The following is a 22,985-nucleotide window of genomic DNA, read 5'->3' on the forward strand; positions in this document are numbered from 1 at the left end:
GTACTATCTCTAACAAATACTGTTAATAGACTTCCATGGAGAAGAGAAGCTTATACCATCTACACATTGAGCTAAATGAAGAATATTGTCCAGTGCGCAAGAGAAACAAATGTGCAGAGGTGTCCTCGTCCATATTTGAAGCAATGCGGCAAGATTAAAAAAAACACATTGATCTCTGGACTGATGGAAGATTGTATCCAGTGGACCCAATGACAAAGAGCACTCCCCCATTATCAAATTGTTCATCTTTGATAAAATTTGTGGGTGATGGTCAAAGAGGGTTGATGGGTTATACACAGAGTCTTGCGGTAGAGAGAGATATTCTTAAGTTAGAAGATCATTTGGCCAAACAAATGATAAATACTCTTAAACAACAGCTTGAGGAATGTAAAGAGAGCAACGAAAAGCTACAAACTCAGCTCAAACAAGCTAGAAGAAAGAATACAATGTTAGGAAACAGACAAAGAGAAAAGAAGTCAAAGAACATTGAAGCCTTGAGACGTGGTGGAGGAGGTTGCAGCAGGAGAATCAGAGCAGCAAGGTATATATGCTTATTTTATATTGTTAAGTTGCTACTATTCTTTGTTAATATGCGTAGGTTACTTTTCTTTGTTAGGTTGTTAATCTTTTTGTTAGGTTGTTATTAAGACCCTATTGCAGCTGTTCTTTATTAAATGATTTAATTTAGTTGATCACTGTTTGTTTATTTTGTTGGTGTCATTTGGACAAGATCAATAATCAGTTAATTTTGTACCTTTTGATTTAGGACTTTGCTACAACCAAACTCTGCATCAAACATGGAAATGGCAGCTAAACATTATTGAGATGTTTTACCTCCCAAGGTTGATTTAGGACTTTGCTACAACCAAACTCTGCATCAAACATGGAAATGGCAGCTAAACATTATTGAGATGTTTTACCTCCCAAGGTTGCCAAAAAGATTTTCACAGAGAAGAAGTTTAACAAGGCAAAGGAGCAGTGCATTGAGGGATTTTTGTAGAGCTCTTGCTTGGACAAGGAGGATGTGCAATATACAATGGATAAGGTAGGCATTAGCAGAGATGGTTATAGCAAGCTGTTTAGAAATGTGAACTCAAGGTTAAAGCAATGTAAAGTCAGGTCCTCTTTGCTTCCAAAGCCATCCATTGTGCAGCAAGCAAGGAAAAAGATCAATGAGAGGATAATGGAGATGTTGGGTGAGCCTCACCACATTCATGGTACCTATCATGGTAAAAAGAGGGATCTTCAATTTGACGAGTTCAATAATATTTTCCTTGACTTGAAGACACTTCAGAAGGAAATGATCAGATTCTATGAGCTGGAGCATACAGAAGCAAATGGTGTTGTCAGTTTTGTGATAAAGCTTGATGAATGCGAGATTGTTAAGAACAGAAAAATTGAGAGGATTTCCATAACTTTAATGAACAGAGCATTGAAACCGAAGGATACCAAGTACTTCAGCATGCAATCGGAGAAGAATGTCTGGTGGCTAGGTGCTTTTGAAGTAGAGAGTGAAGACTTTGATGTTCTGGATTGGGTTTTCCATCAAACAACAATACTCGAAGTCATTAATGCACAAGAATTAGGGGAAGAGCTTGAAGTTGAAGGGTTTGGAAGTTACAGGGTGGAATGGCACATGGGAGGAGACCTTAAAACCCTTAAATGTATGTACAATGTCTCCAAAGGAGCTATGGCAAAGAGCCCTTGTCTGTATTGTATGGCATCAACAAAAGAATGTAATCCTGCAAATTGGAACAAAGCACCCAATAGGCATACTCAAGATCCAAACTTCAAAGCAATTTTAAATATTCCACTTGCTAATGTCCACATATGCACTCTGCATGCTCTTTGCAGAATTGTGGAGAAAATTGTACATCTGTATGTGGGGTTTTCCTGGAAGTTACAGCCAAAAGCAGCTAGAGATGCTGCAATGAAATGTATTGAAAGGGTTTTATCAATAAGGTTAATATTGAAACAGACCTGAAGAGATCTTCAAATGGAAACAATGTGCCTAGAAAGGTCTTTGTTGGTGGTGTGAAGGCCAGAGCTTTCCTAGGGTTTCATGGCAAACTAGGAAAGGTAAATGCCAAGAAGGGTTCATCCAATGTGAAGTATAACCAGTGGAAAGCTCTCCACAATGCCATCAAAGATCATGGTCTTGAAGGTACATCAAGAAATGAGGTCCCATAGGATGTGGGCAAGCACATAGGATGCCATTGTGGCAAAATAATCAGCTCTAGAACCAATAAGTCCAGGGAAGAATCCAAAAATTCTGATGGCTTCCTCCTTTTCCACCAATATTAACTTCTCTAACCCTGGAGGAAGCTGATATGAACCAACAACCTTTGAAAGTGCTTTAATTGCAAGCATTGGCAGCAATGGTTCTCTTGTAAACTTGTTATGGAATATAATGACAGTCTCTTTGTTGAGCTTCCCAATAAAGTGTCCCAAGCTCTGGTTCCTTCCTAAATTTAATGGTCTGGAACCCTTCCCCCTGCCAAGGAATTTGTCTGTGTCCAGTATTTCAATCTGCAAAAATATGTCTTGGTTATTTGTTTGGCACATTAATTAGACAAAGCAAAATGGTCATAAACATACCTTAGGAGACTCATCCTCCTCAAAAAAGGCAGGTTCCCATATATCAATGGATCTAGTTGCCCTTACTTCATAATCTCTGGTCTTTTCCTCTCCCATATGCTCTATTTTAAGCCTTTTTTGGATCTCATTGAACTCCTCTTCAAAACGTACACCCTATTGCTCATATCTCAGAACAATGTCCTGCAGAAGCTTTCCAACACTTGAGCTGTCAATAAAATTTTCTGCCTCTGTGTCCAAGACTGCTAAGGGGCAAGAAGAGTAATCAATGAATCCTATGTCATTACATCCCCACTCATCCAAAACTTTCCTAAGATCAAAAAGATGCTGAATGTCATTCAGCAAAACATATTCCTTTTTGTTAACTCTGTATGTGGAAAATGTTGTTGTGCAATGCAAAGGATCAACATCTTCATCCTCAATGTCAACATTCTCCACTTTAGTGATGTTTTTTGCTTTAAATTTTGCAATGTCCAGCATCTCAATGCTTTGTAGTTTCTCTTCCTCTTCATGAAACTCCATCTCCCTCTCCTCTTCCTCCTCTTCCTCCTGGTCCTCCTCAGCCTGAGAAATTTGATTTGGAATCTGTTTGCCCTCTGGTATTGGGAGTACACTGAAGAAAATGATAAGTCCAAGGTCATACTCTACCAACTGGCAATGCATATTACCATGAAATTTGCAAGGCTTTATGATCTTTTTCCAGTCTGGATGAAGGCTTGAACACTTCTTTGCAATACCTGTCCTTGCCAAGCTACCTGCTTTGCATATATCAAGAAAATGAACAAGATTATCAAGCCTGTGATCTTTGGTCAATGCTGTATATATCTCTATCAATTCACTAATTTGTGTGGAGAAGCCATCCACAAGTAGTTGAAGCTCAAAGGCATCGATAAAAATCTCTTTGACACTTTGAAATCTTGCAAGTTCATTAACTTTGTAAAGAAAAGACATCAGCCTCTCATCAGCGGTCTCTTGCATATCCTCTGTATCCATTATGACAATCCACAAATGTCTGAGAAAGAGAAAAGAGAAGTCCATCAAGACATTAAGAAGTAGACATGACATTAAGAAATATATTTCTTCAATGACTAAAATATATCAATAAACTACCCTTCCTTAATAATGCAAAAAACTAATAATGGTTTACAAACAAGTATGCAAGTTGTAAATCTAAGCAAGCAAGAAAGAATTACAACAAATTGTGTCACTTGCTATGCGAGCTGTGAGGGTGAGAAGAGAGTTGGCACTCAATAAATTCGCTTACGGCGTGTCACTGGGTAAGCGGTCGACACCTTCAAAATTCGCGCATGGGGTGTCGCTTGGAGGCTTTATTTCTAGCCTTGTGAAGGACAATGAGCGGAAAAGTGGGTTGGGTAGGTTGTTTACATGGCCAAAAATGCCGCCTCGGGGGGTGTGCCAAGCGGTTTCCGCCTCTAAGTTTGTGCCTAACGGCTAGTATGCGCCTAGGGAGTTGTGCACTTAGGGAGTTGCGCATAGCGCCCTATACAAGCCCGAGAAGCACTCAAATCGAGCACATTCTTGCCCAATTTTTCCCGATTCTTGCTGCGCTATTATCCGATTCTTGCGGCGCTTTCACAACCCAATTTTACCCGCACTTGGAACAATTGTCACCCCGTCACCCCGTGCGCGATCTTTGTATGTGTGAACTTTTTCCTCGCTTTGCTATTTCGCCTACGGGGTGTCACTCGGTCGCGAGCCGCTTGGAAGGTGAAAACTTCCAATGCTATGGTTATCCCGCACGGGGTGTCATAATAGGAAAAAAATGTTTGTTGTTTGTTACTAATGTTTGTTGTTTGTTGTGCAGCAATCATTCCTATTCCTTTTGAAGATGGCAAGGACCAAGAAGAACAATCGTCACCCCGTCACCCCGTGCGCGATCTTTGTATGTGTGAACTTTTTCCTCGCTTTGCTATTTCGCCTACGGGGTGTCACTCGGTCGCGAGCCGCTTGGAAGGTGGAAACTTCCAATGCTATGGTTATCCCGCACGGGGTGTCATAATAGGAAAAAAATGTTTGTTGTTTGTTACTAATGTTTGTTGTTTGTTGTGCAACAATCATTCCTATTCCTTTTGAAGATGGCAAGGACCAAGAAGACTGCAAGGAAAGTTGATGAGCCTCTATCCAAAGATGAAGAAGAGATTCCTAAGCCTAGCAAAGCTTCAGCTAGTACTTTACCAAACCAACCATCCACTTCTAAAGATCCTGGCAAACCAACCTCTGCTGGCACAAAGAAGACCAAATCTCAGAGGAAGGATTCTTCTCTACCCAACCCTAAAACAAGCAAAAGGAAAGATACACATCAGAGGAAAGCTTCCAAGCCTGTGCAGCTTAAGCCTCTCCTTACAAAGAGAAAGTTCAAGCAGGGGGTCAAATGTCTAAGAGAGATAAGGAAGGCCATAAAGGCCATCAATCTTGCAATTCCCAAACTGCCCTTCCAGAGAGTGTGCAGACAAGTTGTAGAGGAGTATAAGATTTCCATGAGGTGGACTAGTACTGCATTGGCATGTATCCAGGAGGCTTCTGAGGACTTTATGATTGAGATTTTCCAAGATGCCTATATTTGTGCAGCTCATGCCCATAGGGTTACTCTGATGGACAAAGACATGATCACTCTTAGGAGGCTGACATACAGGTTTTCAAAAATTTTGGAGCCTGTCCCTATGCATGATATAAAGGCATTCAATATTCTCAACATTCCTCCATGGAGGAAGCCCAAGGAGCCTGAAGTAGGAGTTTTTGATATTACTGAAGAAGAGGAAAAGGAAAGGAAAAAGAGAGCCAAGTAAGACAAGGAAATTGCAGAGAGAAAGGAGCTTGACCTGTTGGAACCTCAGCCAGTGCCCCTCTTGAGGAGTGTCAATCCTACTGGTTTTGTTGTCACTCTATTCAGTGGGGAGGATCCTAGGGAGGATTACAATTCACTTGACTCTGAGACCTTGGAAATTCTCAAGGACTGGACCAAGGAGATGAATTCTCCACTCCTTATCACATGCCTTAGGTTGTTTTTGTTTTCCTCTGTATTTTTGTTTATAGCAAGAACTCTTTATATAACAAGAACTCTTTACCAGGTTAATGATGCATTCATATGAGCCATACCTTCAACAAAAGGTGGAGATTTTAGACCCTGCTATCTCCCAATTTCTCAGGATAGAGAAAAACATTAGAGAGCTCACAAAGTGGTTGACTCATGTGGACTTGGAAATCTGTGAATTTTTCTTGATTCCTTATCATGAGAGGTAAGTTTTCTACCTACACCTTGTGAAGAGAATTTGCTAATTCACGTTAGAAGGCTAACTGAGGCTTGTTTTTATAGCTCACATTGGAGTTTAATTGCAATTGATATTGTGAAAAGAAAATGCTACTTTGTCAATTCTCTTGCTGGAGTACATGGTCAAGCAAAATTGTAAGTATAGCAGCAGACACATTTTGTAAACCATAAGCACATACTTTTAGTAAAGCACAACCTCATATATAAAGAATTTTGGATAGTGCTACTATAAGATTTATAGATGCTGAATGACATCCATTTTGTAGTGGTGAAGGTTGGAATTCTTTATGCTTTGTTCACTTCAATGGATTATCCTCAAAGATTTTTTCCCAAAAATACATGTAATGAATTGCACGTTCCAATCCAGCCTGAAAGCCATTCATGTGGATGGAGGGTATTGACAAATGTCAAGCTCCTCTTGGACTTCATATACTGCAATGACAATCAAGATATAGAAGTATAGCATATTTCATATTTTCCAGCCGTATTTTTTCTCATTTTATTGTTCCTAAAACTTGCTTTCTATTGCCTTGTATAGATCAACAGAGAGTGCTATGGTTGACAAGAGCAAGGATTATCAAGTATATGATTGAAGCAAATGGAGAACTGCAAGAGGTATTTGAAGATGATGATGTTGAAGAGAAGGGGAAAGCAAAGCTGGAAGATGAAGAAGAGAGTGGTGCGCAGGAAAAGGCAAGTGAAGAGATGGATGATAAGAGAAAGGGGAAGCAGCCTTCAAGCCCTCCAGTCAAGCCCACTTCAAAAAGATGAAGAAGAGAGTGGTGAGCAGGAAAAGGCAAGTGAAGAGATGGATGATAAGAGAAAGGGGAAGCAGCCTTCAAGCCCTCCAGTCAAGCCCACTTCAAAAAGAAAATCTCCCAGGACAAAAGAGCCCACTTCAAAAAGAAAATCTCCTGCAAAAGCACCAACCGCATTAAGGAAGTCCCCTAGGGACAGGAAAACTCCTGCCAAAAAACTATTCTAGCTTATTGTAGCCCACTTGTATCAAGCTTCTCAGTTCTCTATTGTATCCAATTGTCTATTCTATAGCCCACTTGTAACCAATTGGCCCTTGTATGGACCCTTGTATGTAAGTGCAAATATTTGAAATTGAATACTTGTTTTAAGACTCTCTTACAAAATCAAATCATTGGATGTTTGAAAAAGTTGCATTTCAATAACAAAATAAAGATCCTTTTAAATCATGTGATACAAAATAAGATCCTTGTAGGTCATGTGATACAAAATAAGATCCTCGCAGGGCATGTTTAAGGCACCAAATGTACAATGCCATCCAAGATGTCCTTGCACTGTAGCCTGTTTTCATTCCTTTTTGATACCTACAAAAACAGTCAAAGTTAAATAAAGAACCAATAAGAGAACAAGAGACTTTTAGGCATAATAGTTACCTTTCTACCATTTACTTGAAAGCAGAATGTTGTGGGCAGTTCAATTTCATCATTTTGCAGGTCCAATCTCAATTGTTGTAAGCTACACATGCCTCTTATCTTTACAATTGACAGATGCTCATTGTTTACCCATATATCAATGTCTTCTATTGGGCTGTCAATGAAGTCCTCCTTGTCTTGATCAAGTGGAGTTAGCTGACCACCAACATAGTGCCATCTTCAGTAATAAAATGACATAATGAAGTTTTGTGTCCCTATCATGTATTTGCAAGAAATTGAGCCAGCTTGCACATAACAAGTGATTCCATTCACTGTTTTGTTGTTCCAACCCTCATCCACAAATTCAAGTACATTTGCTGAGTCTAAAGTCTTCACTGAAAACATTGTTCTAGATTTTCTAACTTCAGCATTAGAGAACAAGTCTATAGAAACTACAATGGGCATGAATATAGAAATTCTACACTATCCATTTTGATCAGTCGTGTTGTAAGTGATAATGGCTTCAATGGAAGTTCTTGGTCGTTTTGATCGTGATGAAGATTCCATGGTGAAAAAAGAAATGAGCAGAGAATTCTAGTCTGAGTTCAAGAGAAAATAAGCAGAATGTGCAAAAAACGGTTCAAAACTGGAAAAGATCATGAGATATAATCCAAACGTTGTTTTATGATGGCAACGTGCAAAATGAAAACAATATAATATGAGAAGTACGTCTTTCTAAAAGCGACAGCTATTAAATGCCTTTGCACTTTTACTTGTTTACATTGCTATTTACCAGCTCAAAGTTGCGGTAAAGATAGACTATTTGCTTTTTTTGTGAGTTTTCAAAAATAGAGGTTCCGTAACGGAAGCTCTTCAACCATTGGTTGAGACCACTCTCTCTCTACACGCTAAAAGGCACAAAAATGACCTCAAAATTCCCCTAATGCCTATGTAAAAATAAATGTCCAAGAAGTATTGTTGGTTTTATTGAGACGATGCCTTTTTTACAATTTCTAGAGTTTTGATTTACACGTCATCAACTCACTATTTGTGAAAACTAAAGACAACACAATAATTTACCATTACATGTAAGCTATCCCAATTGCAATTCTAGACACATGTATACATTAGGAGGGTGCCCAATAATGTAACATCACTTTAATAAAGGATAGCAACTGTGTCAAAAAATACTAATGTGAAATGCGTTGTGAATGTGTCAGTTTGAAAATCTATATCACATAATGCTTGTGAATAGTAAGTGAAAAGACAACATCAAAATCTTTTCAAGGTGATACCAAGAACGTCCGTGTCTCTGCAAATTCACCGATGCAAACTTCAACCATTACGTAAGTCTTACAATTGAAATAGTGATTATTAATTGTGCAGAAATGAAATCATGACTATTACTTTTATTTAAGGTGATATCCTCATTCTTTAATATGCCCTTCACTTTACTTAATGTTCCCTTCACTTTAAGTGAATTGTGTAGATATAGAAATACTTAAGAAGGGTTGTCATTTGTATCATGTTTGGGATCATAGCTCTCACCTTAGTTAGCTTCAACTTCATTGTCATAGGGTAAATCATCTTCAATGAGGTTAATTCTTGCTCCATTGGGACATTTGTTGTTGAAGGGGATCTAGTTGAGATTACGTGTTACTACATTGGGTTGACTATCGGAATGGCCATTTTTTTAGCAGTATTGTTTGGGTACTTATCTACATAGTGACCAAATTGAAAATAGTTAAAGCATCATCTCAAAGTCTACTTGAACCGAGTTTGAGAATGCTATGCATCATTTGGAAGCAAGAAAGAGAGCGTTCTATTCATTTAAGAATATCTGTAATGTGAAAAACATCAAATGTTGGGTTCTCAAGAAGTACCTTTTTGACACATTGGTGACACCGGTTCTTCTTTATGAAGTTGAAGTGGGTGGGGCAAGAGCATCTCAAAGTCTACTTGGACCGAGTTTGAGAATGTCCAATAAAAAATTGCCATGGGATGGGTGGTCAAAAGAGTGCATTATGGTCAAGCATTGGTGGAGCCAAGAGCATCTTCCTTTAAAAATGTTTTTCTTCCCATGGGCTCCACTCTTAATTTATTTAAGAAATATTATATATATACTTTGAAAATAGGGTGGCCAATAATGAATCCAAAGTCAACAAAGGAGGAGGGAAGGGCCTCGTTCTCTCTCTCTCTCTCTCTCTCTCTCTCTCTCTCTCTCACCAACAAAAAATCTCTACCTCTCTCCTACACACACACAAGCTGAAAATAGTCAATTTTCAGTACATACACACTAACACATAGAATACATACACACACACACATTCTCTCTCTTCTCTCTCACTCTCTTCGCCCCAAACTCTCCATGTGTGAAAATTCTCTCTCTCTTTCTCCCTCTCTAAAATCACCGGTTCTCTCTCTTCTTCTCTCTCTCTCTCTCTCTCTCTCTCTCTCTCTCTCTCTCTCACACACACACACACACACACACACACTAATACACACACATCGCTCCCAGTTTCTCTCCCTGGATGGTGAGCTCTCTCTCCCTCTCTCTCTCAAGCACTGCACAATGACCCTCTCTCTCTCTCTCTCTCTCTCTCTCTCTCTCACACACACACACACACACACACACACATTTTTTCCTCCATCTTGGATCAGCCATAAGCTAAAAAAAGAAGATGTTCTTTTAGTCATACACATGTGCACACAATACCTACACACATGCACATTGTTTGTTGCATATTCACCTTCCAAGACCTCTTGAATCAGCCTATGAGTAAAAAAAATAGATTTTCAGCCATCTCTCATTCATATACTCACACGCACATGCATGCATACAAACTCCTCCAAAAAGGTCTCAACAAGAGCGATGACGACCATGACAGAAACAATTGAAACATGTGACTATGGGTGTAGACAACACGGCAAAGCTAGAAGTGTACACAAGAATATCAAACACACACCATCATCATCAACTACCATTTTGAGAGTGATACATTACCAAAGAACACACCACTACAATGGCATGATGCATGACATGAGACACAAAAGAGGAAGCATGAAAACATAGTGGAATACACAACCACACACACCATATGCATTTGTGCAAAAATTGTGCACCAAGGTAGTAGGCAAGTGCTTGAAGGCACCGTGAGCACTCTAGGGAAATGGGCGATGACTCCATTCTACTCTTTGGCCCTCATGGCACTTGTCGTTGCTCACAATGCTGGTGTTGTTCCCATCATCATGATGTTTCCTATACTAATCTTTTTGCTAATCCCCTAGCTTGCTAACTTCGAAGATTTTCATGCACCATATGGTGATCCGCACTCCATCATGCATGCTCTACATTACAAGCTCTCTCTCTCTCTCTCTCTCTCTCTCTCTCTCTCTCTCTCTCTCTCTCTTCTTGGGTGTTGGTGGCATCTCTTGGCCACCATTGTAAGTATCAATAAGAAATAAGTTTGATCTTTTCATGCTTTTGTGTGAATCTCTCTCTCCCTAGCTCTCCATTTGGGGATATGTTTGCTAGTGGTTTTGCAAGTCACACTATCTTGGTTTTGAAAAAATATCTCACGCTAATAATGCCTCCACTAGCCAGCTATCCCTATCAAACAATGTGCGACATAGACCACACATGTGTCATGCATATCACCGTGTCGAATGTGCTCCTCCTACTCCATGTATACTAAAGTGTTTGATGTGTCATTTCTATCATTTTGGTTGTATGTGTCTGTGTCCTAGATGCACCCCAAGCTAAACGGTGTCCCATATTGTGTATCCCTTTTGATGAGGCCATTGTGCATAGTCTTGGTGTAGAGGCCACTGAGTCTATTTTTCACTTTCATCAAGGAGGACTTTGCAAAGACCTTCAATTAATAAAGAGTAGCAATGACTCATGCCATCAATCATGGACAAGTAGCTACTGGAGTTTTCAACTTGGAGGACTAAAGAAGAGGAGACTATGGAAGCAATAAAGGCCTTCATAGAAGCACTATAGAAGAGAAGACTGTGGAAGCACCAAAGGCCTTCATAGAATATTGTCAGCTTGTATTGTCATTGAGATCCAAGAGGTGAGATCCCCATCTCTCATTGCTCATGCTACTTAAAATCAAGAGCATTAAGGGAAAGGGCTATGAAGTGTCATCACTGCTATCAACCAAAGAATTCTGTCAATAAGTGCCAACAGAGAAGTTGAAGAAAGGATGGTGAGTTTTTCTTTTGAGATGTACATCAACACTCTCACATTAGTAAGATTTTGTGTATTGAGGTAGACTCTTCTGGCCAAGTCTATTTTGAATCCGGTATGGAGGATTATGTGAGCTTCAACAAGAGGTAGTGGCATATGGTGGAGGTGCCTCCTTGTGAACACCTAAGGTATGCAACTCTAGTGGTAAAATCCTTTTCCTACACCTGACAAGGATAACAACAAGAGGCTAGAAGTCTTTTCTTTTTGTTGCTTGCAACACATGCATGTAAATGTATATGTTGATAGGAAACTTTTCTCTCAGCAAAAGATTATTTCCTATTCAGAGTAGAAATGCTAGACAAAATCCTTCTATCCCCACATTCCATCATCCTACCCATTCTCAATTACTACCACTCTTATGATGTAAGCATCTTTACTCTATTCTATCGGGGTGCTCATTTAGAATCTAGCTCCAATTTTTCACCCGTGTATAAACCTTTATGAATCACTAAGTTATTCCCAAAAAAAAAAGGATTTTTGATTGTCTACTCATTGATTTACAACCATGTCAAGTGTCTCTTTTTCCACATTTAGTGGAAAGAGGGGGGAAGACATCACCAGTAATTTTTTGAATAACTTTGACATTGATTATGTGGTTTCCAACAAGGATGATGATGTTTCATGGCTACACATTTTTCCTCTATTGATGAAAGTAGAGGCCAAGTCTTGGTACAATACTTTGCCCCAAGCTACCAAGGATACATGGTACTTGCTATGTGCTACCTTTGTGAAGAGGTTTGGTGAAGACACAACTATGGAAGTTGTTTGGTGACAGAATTGAAGCAGGCAAGGTATGCCAATTACGAGTCCAAGTTTGTGAGTTTGTGGGAGCAATGGGTTTCCTCACTGGAGTAAGGTGAAAGAGCACTTAAATTCCTCAAGGAGTAGCATTGCATTGATGGCATGTGGTCATCGTTTAAAGAGAATGTGAAGGGGAGATTCCCTGCAACGTATGAATTGGAAGTAGAAATTGCCCACCTTAAAGACGAGAAGTTGCACATGCAAGCAAGATTTAATGATTCATATTCATTGACGTCAATCTAACTAGCCCTAGTGATTGCAATAGATTCTCAGAGGACCCAACCACAAGAGGCATCAAAAGAGTAGAAATAACTTTTAAGATGCATTACTACTCAATTAGAGAATTTGTATGTGCATTTGGTGCAATAAGGGCTGCACACAACCACAATCAAGAGCAAGGGAGAGGACAACAAAGGCAAAACTAGGAATACCACTACTACAATTGTGGAGAAAATGGCCATGGTATGTATTATTGTCCACAACCAAGGAGGAAAAATGTTAACAGAGGAGTAAGACAAAATCAACTCTCACCACCAAGAGCAAGACCACCACCACCGAGGACACCACAAGTAGCACCACCCATGAAAATCCTACAACCATAAGTTCAACCACACCCACCACCACCACAACCTCTCATTCCACTGTTACCCCATCACCAATCGGCAACCAGGCAGTAAGTGTCATTAGTTATGAAGGTAAGGAAAAGGTGAAAATGGAGGGGGCATACCAAAGGAGTGGCAAAAGGTAACACCAAGGCAGAACATGTGGATGCAATAAGATTAAATAATGGTAGGCATGGTGAAACTTCCCAAAAGTATAAAATATGAAAACCAAGGGAGAATTTAACAAACATCCATCCAAGTCACGACGTAAAGTTGAAATTATAGATTTTTCTTTGTGTGAATGTTTTAAACCATATGATTTGGTTCAAGTTGTCTCTGTACAATGCCCAAAGATCACCTAGCCCTAGGTTGTTCACCTTGCACCACCTAGGATGAGGAGAGAATGGAAAAATATGGTTAGCACAAGATGTCCAAATCCAAAGATAGCTAGGGCTATCTCTAGGAGGAATCTAGCTGACATACTACTGGTGATGGATTCTCACATCAAAGGGAAGCAAAGCTCCAATATCTACATTGATGGTGTTGCAAAAATATGCATCATGACTAAGAAAATGATGAGCACCATTTGGGCTTAGAGGTGAGTAGGCCGGCACCATGCCAAACCAAAATGAAAAATAATATCAAAGTTTGATGTATTAGCATTGTAAATGCAGTTAGGATAAAGGCGTTCAACATTTGAAATGGATGTAGATATCTTTGTTATGCCACACAATGGGGAGGGATATCCTATCAATCTATGGAAACCTAGCTTCTAAATCTGAAAGCTAAGTAGGATTGGGTACCGGAATAATCTAAATGAAGTATGCCAAATGGAAGACAATACTCTATGACATGAAGACAAGTGGGCAATGCAATGTGTATCTTAAAATATGTAAAGATAAGTTTTCTAGTAGTGACTCTTCAACCACTTTAGAAGAGGAGTTAACAATGACTAAAAGAAGTGATAGTAGCATTGAAGTGATGAGGGTAATTCTCAAGGACACTAAGAAGATGGAGCAACCTAATGCATCATCATCAAACCAAGGGGATCCACTAGGTATACAATCTCTAGTAGAAGAAAGTAAGCTACATTGGATGCTCTCTAGTGAGTCGTGTGACAAAGAGCATGAAGATTATATTTTGATGCTAAGTAATTTTACCCCACATTGTTCATTGATGAATATGATAAAATCATTGTCATCAAAGTAATTCAACATCACATTGAGCTCAAGGAGGGAAGTAAACCTGTAGTACAAAAGTTGAGACTTCTAGGAGTGATTCAACAAGAGGCCTTACTCAAGGAGGTAAGGAAACTATTAGAAGAAAGATTCATCTACCATCTTGAAAAATTAGAGTAGGTTTCTTCAGTGGTAGTCACACCAAAGAGAAATGGTAAGTGGAGGGTTTGTGTTGACTACAAGCCTCTTAATGCATCCACAAAGAGAGACCATTTCCCTCTTTCTTTCCAAGATGAAATTCTCAATGAGGTAGCAAGACATGAGTGCTACACAGTATGTGATGACTACTCATGCTACCTCCAAATTAGCATCACTGAAGAAGATCAAGAGAAAATTTATCACACCATGGGGATGTTTTACTAATAGAGTTGCACCTTTTGGTCTCACCAATGCTCCATTCACTTTTTAGTGCCATGTAACATTTGTTTCTCAGTCATTTTGTGGACAATCTATCCGTGTTTTATTGATGACTTTTGTATTTATGGATCCCTCTCTCTTCATTTAGAGAAATTATATGAAGGTCTACTAGTCTAGATACACTACCAATTTTCTCTCTTATTTATTGTCTAGACCATTCATAACTTTGACCATGGAAGAAGTGTTTCCTTATGTAATGCAGCACGTGGATGTTTTTTGTACAATTTTCAAATGGCACACAAGGTTGCAAGAGTTTGACTACACAATGCAAGTAGAGAGCTCCACAAGAGCAAGTCTAGGAGGCATTCTCACTCATCATCACTATGAAAATAATTTGAAGATCAAGACAAATGATAAAGAAGTAACACATGTGTTAGAAGTCCCTAAGATAGAGGGGGCTCACTCTCTTTTCTTTGATGAAGCCTAAGACAATGAAAAAAGTTGTAGTTAGCATTATCGTCTTCAACAAGTAAGAGGAAAAGGTACTCTCCATTGGGTTTCTCTTGGATTCCCACTCCAACAATGAGTCGAAATATGAATCCTTAACTCTTGGATTAGAGTGGTGTGTGACACAAGGTATTCAATGGTTCAATGTATTTGGTGATTCCAGGCTTTTAATAATACAAGTACAAGGACGTTGGGCTTGTAAACCTCATAGCTTGCTAAGACATCTATACCAAGTTAAGGAGCTTCTATGAAAATTTCAATTTGTGCAAGTAGGGGCAAATGCTTTGCCTAAAGAAAGGCTACAAGATGTCCCAGTGGGAGCATTCAAATTAAAACTCTCGTTTCCAAGTAGTGATGCTATGCCTGAAATCATGAGTTTCTTGGACACAAGAGAGTGTCCTAAAAAACTTACCAAGGGCCAAAAGCAGTGGCTTGTATGCAAGGCTAAAAAATACCTCCTTATCAATGATGACCTCTATTACAAAGGGTAAGGATCAAATCCTTCGGTGAGTACCTCTCTTTAGAAAGATCACATAAATAATTTCAAGTTGCCATGATGGTGTTTGTGAAGGGCACTTTGCACTTGACATCACTAGTAGAAAGATTCTACAAGTTCAATTTGTTTGGACCAGTTTGCAAAGAGATGTTCACCATTGGTGCAAAACATGCAAGGAATGTCAGAAGACTGGCGATAGGAGGCTCACCTACGAGCCACAAACTCGTATTATCTCTTATGGACCATCTGAGAAATGGGAAATTGATACTATTAGGACTTTGTCAAGGACCCGATTAGGTCAATTCTACATCATAATGGGTGTGGACCACATGACCAGGTGGATAGAAGTAGTAGCTACCACCCGGATTACACTTAATGAAGTGTCCGGATTTGTATGTAAAAACATTTGTTGTCATTTTTGCGCTCCTCTTGAGATAACTTTTGTCAAGGGACCAGGTTTTAGAGGGGACCTAGTAGGATATCTAATGAAAAAGTTGGGCATCTTGCAAACGACACTCAACTCCCTACTATCCACGATGCAATGGTTTGGTGGAAAAGGTAAATGGTATGATCTACATTAGGGAAAATTTGTACTCTCAAAGGCGCCCTATGAGGACTTTGACTTTCTCTCTCTTGTCCAAAACATGCACATGGTAAAAAATTTACAAATAAAATAAAAACGTGTTGGACCTTCTGGATTTATAATGTACTCATTGAGATCTATCCATTGATATATAGCATGCCGTCAAATTTCGCATATTCTAGAAGATTCTATTTATTTATGTGACAACTCCATCTTATAAATGGAATCTCTCTCCACATTTTAGTTTTAGTGGGGAGGTCATAATTTCTACAAATCAACTCCAAATTTGTCAGAGTTTGGGGATTTATAATGTACTTCTATGATCTTTCTAGTGATATGTTGGTTGATAGGGTTTTGACAAAGCGTTCATGGAATTCACCGGGTTGCCCACTTTGGACAAGAGAGACTAAGTCAAACATCCTTATAGGGCCCCTTTAAGAGTCCAAATTTTTCCTAATGCAAAATAATCACTAAGCCATGCTAAATGATCATGCAATTGATTGGGAGAATCACCTTATGAATGCTCTTTGGGCCTATCGCACATCATTCAGGAGATCACTGGGATTCACACCCTATCACCTAGTGTATGGTAAAGAGGCTATTTTACCCATCAAAGTTTAGTTGGATAGTCTTAGAGTGCTAGCTATGCAAATGGAGCACCCTAATACACATCTTTGCAACCACATTCTTGATCTAGAGAGGCTTCAGTTAGATAGAGAAAATGCTATCAACAACTACTATGCAACACAGGCAGAGCAACATCAACTTACCTTAAACAAGGGACTCAATGCAAAAGGTCTCAAGAAAGTTATGTTGGTTCTAAGGTATGATAACAAGTTTGACACTAGGAAGGATGAGAAGTTTTCACCCAGATGGAAGGGGCCATTTGTCATTAGAAAGAACTACAATAATGGAAGTTATTGACTGGATGTAGATGGTAGGCTTCACAAAACACATGTCAATGGATGGAGGCTAAAGCAATACTTTTTGAGGTTTGATCAAACACCAATGATGGAAATTCTTAAGGAGGGAAACTCCTCCACTTCAACAAAAGAAGAATCAAATATGAAACTAGAGGCATAAATGCCTCTAGTTTCAAGAGGAGGGATAATGGGGATTTCTTTTCAATTTTTTGGTCCATCTCTCTCTTGGTATACACTCAATAGCAAGTCTTCAAGGCTTAGAGGATGATCCTCCACTTGAAGATTCAAAGCTTGGAGGAAAATCTCTTATAAGAGCTTGCCATGGGACGTGCCATGGGACGTACGGTCAAGAGGGTACATTATGGTCAAGCATTGGTGGAGCCAAGAGCATCTCCTCTCCCATGCTTTTCTTTCCATGCCATTGGGGCTCCACTCTTAATTTATTTAAGCAATATAATATCTACATTTTGAAAATAGTGTACACAATAATGAAGTCAAATTCAATAAAGGAGGAGGGAGAGGCCTCTTTGTCTCCTCTCTCTCTCTCTCTCTCTCTCTCTCTCTCTCTCTCTATCTATCTATCTATCTGTATGTGTGTGTGTAACCAACAAAAGGCTATAATATCTCTCTCCTACATACAAACACACATACACACAAGTTGAAAATAGTCAACTTTCAGTACATACACACTCACACACAAAGTACATACACACACACACACACACACACTTATCTCTCACTCTCATGTCTTCCCCAAGCTCTCCTGGCTGAAATTTCCCTCTCTCTTTCTCCCTCCCTAAAATCAAATCTCTCTTCTTCCTATCTCTCACACACATGTATACATACACATACACACACAGTGCTCCCAGTTTCTCTCCCTCAATGATGGGCTCTCTCTTCCTCTCTCAAGCACAACTACCCTCTCTCTCTCTCTCTCTCTCTCTCTCTCTCTCTCTCTCTCTCCCAATTTTTAATTCGCCTCGAATCAGTCATAAGCTGGGGGAAAAATAACTTTTTCAGCCATACACACTTTCATACACATGTGTACACATCACCTACATAGACACCCACCTCTTTCCTGGCATAATCACCTCCAAAAACCTCCCAGATCATCCCATGAGTAAGAAAAAATAGATTATCAGCAGCAATCTCTCATTCATATACTTGCATGCATACCCACTCTCCGATGAAGTTCTCAACAAGAACGATGGTGGCCATGATGACAGAAAGGGAAGTGTGTGACTATGGCTGCAAACAACGCAACAAAGCTAGAGGCATACTTGGATAAGCATCACATCACCAAATTGAGCATCACAAAAGGTATATTGCAACCCGCCCGCACAAGCATTTGGCATCATTTTTTATGGCATGACCACTTGTAAATTTCTCATTTTACTCTACTTATCATCACCCTTACCTTTTTCCTATAATGATAAAAAACAAAAATCATTGTATATTCTCCTTGTCTCGCTAGCAGTGGCCACCCACCGACTAGAGAGCATCTAGCTTGCATCATCATCCCTAAATAATGCCATGGCAATGGTCTTCCTAGCGGGGTTGGGCCATGTGTTTCGGCCCTCTTTGTGTGGCATTGAGAATTGTTAAAGATTTTTTCTCTCCACTTATATAAGGAGGGTTTGAGGTCACTCTCAAGGGGATGGTTAGCAGCACAAGGTTATCAGACACACACCATCATCATCATACTACCACTTTGAGAGAGAGATATCACCAAAGAACACACCACCAAAGCAACATGATGCATGACATGAGACACGAGAGGAAGCATGAAAAAATAGTGGGATGCATGACTACATACACCATATGAATTCACACATAAATTATACAGTAAGGTAGTAGGAAAGCACTAGAAGTAACCATGAGCACTCAAGGGAAACAATTGATGACTCCATTCTACTCTTGGGCCCTCCTAGCACTTGTCATCACTCACGATGTTGTTGGTGTTCCTATTGTCATGATGTTTCCTATATTAATCTTGCCACTAATACACTAACCTGCGAACTCTGGAGATTTCCATGCACCATATGGAAGTATACACTCCATCATGCATGCTCCACATCACAATCTCTCTCTCTCTCTCTCTCTCTCTCTCTCTCTCTCTCTCTCTCTCTCTCTCTCTCTCTCTCTCTCTCTCTCTCTCTCCTTCCTTCTTGGATGTTGGTGACATCTCTTGGACACCATTGTAAGTATCTTTAAAAAATAAGTGTCATCTTCTCATGCTTTTGAGTGGTTCTCTCTCTCTCTCTCTCTCTCTCTCTCTCTCTCTCTCTCTCTCTCTCTCTCTCTCTCTCTCTCTCTCTCTCTCTCTCTCTCTCCGAGATTTCCATTTGGGGATATGCTTGCCAGTGTTTTTGCAAGTCACGTTGTCTTGGTTTTGAAAAATGTCTCACGCTATAATGCCTCCACTAGCAACCTATCCCTATCAAAAAATATGGTACATAGACCACTCACATGTGCTACACATATCACCATGTTAATTGTGCTCCTCCTACTACATGTATCTCTATCTATCTATCTATTTATGAGAGTGTGTGTGTGTGCGTGTGCGCGTGTGTGTGTGTGTGCATGCACTGTCTTCATATTACAAGTCTGCGTGTATAGTGTCTTGATGCTTATGAAACAATCCTACACTTGACATCTATGTGAACTTGACATGAAAGTTGGACCACTGAAATTGTAAGCAATGGCATCTTTCCAAAACATAATGTTTGGCGGTAACTATGTGTAAAACCTATAAATCATGTGTGTTCAAGGACTATTTGAAAAACCCCTTGGCTCTAAAATTTTCCCAAATAAAAGGGACCCTTTGCCAATTCAATCGGTAACTTTTGTCTCAAGATCATTTTCTCCAAACCCTTATGTATGTGAAAATGTGAGAAAATATAGAATAAGATAATTCCTCTAGTTGGAACGCATATGATAGGTTTTTGTATTGTAATCACCCCCCAAGGACATGATGTGAGAGTTCAAGTAGTCTTTTTAAAGCAACACACTACCAGTCAACATCAATTTGACCTAGAAGAGTGGCTTCATAAAGCATGCCACATGGTATCGCTAAATTGGAGCAATTTGAAGGGAAGGATGTTTTCAAGGGTCTACAATGGAGAATAGTTGAAGCTTCCCTCACCAAAACTTTTATGGCGGTACAAAATAAATGCATAAGGTAACACACAAGAAGCTTGACACTGAAATACAAAAAGCACTACAAGAAAAATGACTGCAAGAGTTTCTTGAACTCAAGGTCAGCATTGGAGGGCTCAACCCCCCATGGTGCACCGAGGAAGACACACTCAAAGAAGCCATCACCAAGCTCAATGATATTATCCAACCAATTCACATCAATTCTAGTTCCATCTCTTAAATCAACTATATGAACAAACCAGAGCCATCCCAACAATGTATTTTTACATTCAAGAACAAGAAACCATGAACAAAACTACTACAAAAATCTTGCCTTCTCAAGGGAAGAACACTTTTGATTGCCAACAAATTGACCCCAAACAACCTCAAGATCAAGGCAATCAATCTCAAGAAGATGCACAAAACTCATAAACAAGGTAAATGGGGTGTCTACCGAGGTGGTAAAGCCATCATCTAGGATTTTAAAACTCCTAAACTATCACCTTCATCTTTTGACGGAGTCTTACCATGTGGCGAGCGAGAATTGTCGAGCGAAGGAAAATCCGAGCAAATGAATAATGAAACCAAATGGGCTTTGTTAAGAAAGATGAATGAAGATCCTACTTAAAGCCCTAAGTGATAGCAAAAATACTGTTCAAAATGAGAATCTTTTCTAGAATCCCTAAGTAATCGTAGCAATAGCATTGTTGAGAATTAGACTTTAGATTCTTTTGTGCAGTTGAGGCTTGATGTCGAGCAATGAGAAACCCAAGCAGGTAGCAAAGCTATTACAAACCATGTAATGATCCACAACTACATTCAACACCATAATTTTAATTTTAGCTTTAAACTTAGTCAACAATGCTCATACATCTACAAAGTTTCTAAACTATATTAAGAGACAATTGTCATATCTTATAACCAAAAAAGAGAGATTTCTTTAGGATTGTAAGATAACAAGTGGAATATTTAGTGGAATATAGAGAGCAACATGTCATTCCTCTACACTTTAACAACAACAAGAAATGCTACGGTTCTATCTCATGACTATGAAGAGTCACACTCGTCATCAATAAAGACATTGCGCCTCTGACACTTCTTGTGGGTGTCAAAATCGTATCGTATATCAGTAGCCATTGTTTTTGCAATCCCCTCAGCATAAACTGGCAACACACTTCCATACAAAAAGAAAAAGGTAAGTCTCATAATGCACATGTAAGCAATACATAACCTTCATCATTGAAACATAAGAAATCTCAAATTGTTGTTTGAATCATTATCCATAATTTTCAAATACTGAACAATCAATGATACCAAAAAGTGACAAAGTAGCATAAAAGTATGATGGAAACATAAAATAGTGGGGGAAAATGAAGTGTAAGGTGAACTCTCACTAGTCATCAAAGGGGTTGACACGCGAAGGCATGTCACCCACATCATCAACATCAAGAGAGGTGGAGGCCCCCTCTCTGCTTCGCTTTTTAGGGCGAAGTAATGGTTGCACATAATCTGAAATCAAAGTGTCGTCACTATCGACTGCTGCACACACCCACCATGTGCTTAAGCATGCTGCTAATACGGGTGATGTACCACATCCCAACTCCAAGCAAAGACCTCCAGGCCTACAAAGAAGCTCCACAAAACATGCAATAAAAGAATGACTTCGTTGCAAGCCACCACGCCATGGCTCCCCGGATGATGATCTCGCTAGAGAAGACTCTGGAAGATGGTGCATCATGTAAGAATCCAAAGGTTGCATGCCAAGTCGATTGAATAGCGGAGTGCTCTCAACCACAAAGCAAGGTGGTTGCATGCCAACCCTATGCACCATAAGTAAGAGAGAACAATGACACAACACTACCACATAGACAATTAGAACAATAAAAATAACAATAACACACCAAAATGAAAAACAAACAAGTTAATTATGTAGAAGAGCATTACCTCAATCCGACCACCAAAGCTATTACCATAACCATAAGCTCCATGATGAAGGAATACAATGCGACGGTGAATAGTGATCTCTGATGCACGACAAAATATCTCAAACCTGTCATAGAGACCATGATCAACAACCACCCAGAGTCTGACAAAGTCGAATATGCAAGTTGCATGCCTGCACGAACATGATCCTCACTACAAATATCCCAAAGGGGTACAACAGGGGAGGCTAAGTGGGAACCACCAAAGGGAAGATCCAAAAAAATAAAATCAGCAGCCTATGCGACTGTTCTCCCACCATGCACGCACAAGGTCTCATCAAAGGGTGCAAATCCCATGTGCTCATGAACACGAATCCATGCCGGATGTCAAACACCGGCCCTAAAATCAGCAGCAATGGCTATGTAGTCCCCAAAAATGGCCATGCATCGTGAGTCAGACAATGAGGACAGAGAAGACAAGGGAATATCAACGATGTAGACAAAAGAAATGGTTTTCTTTGCAACAATCTCCCCATGATCTACTGCGATACAAGAGGCTAAACAAAGTGAATTAACTCCAATAAATGAACATAAAAACGTATGCATCGTAAGTGATACTCACCATGCTCTCGCTCCATGTTTTCATCCACCCTAGTCTCAACAATCACCTCCTTTCCCTTGTGAGAAGTATTTGTAGCTTAGAAAAAGCAATAAAACACAATATGACCAGTATGTAAAACAAATAAGTTAAGAAAGAAGAGAGTTTAAAGCTCTTCAACAAATCATGGTTCATCAGTTTGTTTTGAGTAACCATTTACCTGATATTACCTCATTCACTTTAGGAGGTAGAGGCACATCGATGGATGCGCCACCAACTCTCATAGTATCGTGAAG

General features: G+C 39.5%; 1 pseudogene; it reads right to left on the bottom strand.

The window, feature by feature from the left end:
• Nucleotides 1–21,216: 21,216 nt before the first annotated feature.
• On the bottom strand, nt 21,217–22,973 carry LOC147434037 (uncharacterized; annotated as a pseudogene).
• Nucleotides 22,974–22,985: the final 12 nt, after the last annotated feature.

This window comes from Adiantum capillus-veneris, chromosome 19 (genome assembly GCF_014529385.1).
Source record: "Adiantum capillus-veneris isolate H3 chromosome 19, ASM1452938v2, whole genome shotgun sequence".
NCBI classification, from domain to species: domain Eukaryota; kingdom Viridiplantae; phylum Streptophyta; class Polypodiopsida; order Polypodiales; family Pteridaceae; genus Adiantum; species Adiantum capillus-veneris.